Below are 1565 nucleotides of genomic sequence, written 5' to 3'. Positions count from 1 at the left end.
AAAAATTATTTTAAGTGGTTAAATTGATAGACATCCAAAATTTTCTGGTTCGTAGTAATAGTTGGATTTGTTAGTGGCTGAGTTGTGAGCTTCCGATTTAAAGGGTTCTGGCTCCCTGCTACATCTATTGGCTATTCGAAACGTGAGCAAAATCAGAAAAGTCTATTAATTTGATAACTTATATAATTTTTATCTTTTATAACTAATAGGATATTCAGTGAATGCACCGAGCAAAACGTTCACCACCTTTTGTACGTTCACCACCTGTAACTCGATCAAGATATCTAGCCAATATTGTCGCCGTTGATTTTTCTTTAGAATCGTCATCCAGTCGACCAAGTACTCCAATTCAAATTTCCAATAATCCATTTTTTGAACCCGACCTCACAATTGAGAATCCGAAGAATATTCAGAGACAATTCAGAGATCCTGAACCATTAATCTTTCCTCCGGAACCACCAATCATTCAAACGGAGATTGTCGAGGAACCAACTATTAAATCAGAATCCTCTAGTGATTCAGATTCAATAAATTCAATCATGGAGAATCTGGAACCTCTAAGTATGGAAGACCGAATGCGAGCTAAACGCACTGGTCAAGGTCACGCAATTACTCAACCAGACATTAATGCGCCAGATTATGAAATCAAAGGACAAATCCTACACATGGTAAATAATCAATGTCAATTTAGTGGTGCACCGAAGGAAGATCCAAATGAATATCTTCGTACATTTAATAGGATCTGTACTTTATTTAAAATCGGAGAAGTGGAGGATGAACAGATATATCTCATGTTATTTCTCTGGACTTTAAAGGGAGAAGCCAAAGATTGGTTAGAATCATTACCTGAAGGGGCGATTGATACATGGGACGTTTTAGTTGAAAATTTTCTTAAACAATTCTTTCCGGCATCTAAAGTCGTGAGACTTCAAGGAGAAATTGTTACGTTCACACAAAAGCCAAATGAAACTCTATATGAAGCATGGACAAGATTTGGAAAGTTGTTGAGAGGATGTCCGCAACATGGTTTAGACACTTGTCAAATAGTACAAATATTCTACCAAGGATGCGACATCACTACAAGAAAAGATATCGATATTGCAGCTGGTGGTTCCATTATGAAGAAAACCGCAACTGACGCTTACAAAATTATTGAAAACACTGCTTCCCACTCACATGAGTGGCACCAAGAAAAAGATATCGTTAGATCATCTAAAGCAGCTAGAGCCGATTCTAGCCATGACATAGATTCCATTTCCGCAAAGATAGATGTTGTCGAGAGACGAATGGAAAAGATGACTAAAGATATCCACTCAATAAGAATTAGTTGTGAGTAGTGTGGAGGACCACATTTAACAAAAGATTGTCTCAGTATTGAACTAACAATGGAACAAAGAGAGAATGTTTCATACATAAACCAAAGGCCTGGAAATAATTATCAGAATAATTATCAACCGCCAAGACCAATCTACAATCAAAACCAGAATTATAACCGAAATGTTCCATACAACAACCAACAAGGTCCTAGTAATCAACAAGTATCCAACAATACTTACAATCAGCAA

General features: G+C 36.7%; 1 non-coding gene across 1 annotated transcript; it reads right to left on the bottom strand.

Moving 5' to 3' along the window:
- Positions 1-923: 923 nt before the first annotated feature.
- Positions 924-1030, bottom strand: LOC139856408 (small nucleolar RNA R71). The gene has a single exon (XR_011761890.1). It is a non-coding gene; the product is annotated as a small nucleolar RNA R71 (small nucleolar RNA).
- Positions 1031-1565: the final 535 nt, after the last annotated feature.

Source organism: Rutidosis leptorrhynchoides, chromosome 6 (genome assembly GCF_046630445.1).
Source record: "Rutidosis leptorrhynchoides isolate AG116_Rl617_1_P2 chromosome 6, CSIRO_AGI_Rlap_v1, whole genome shotgun sequence".
Lineage (NCBI taxonomy): Eukaryota > Viridiplantae > Streptophyta > Magnoliopsida > Asterales > Asteraceae > Rutidosis > Rutidosis leptorrhynchoides.
This window is presented reverse-complemented; position numbering and strand designations above follow the sequence as displayed.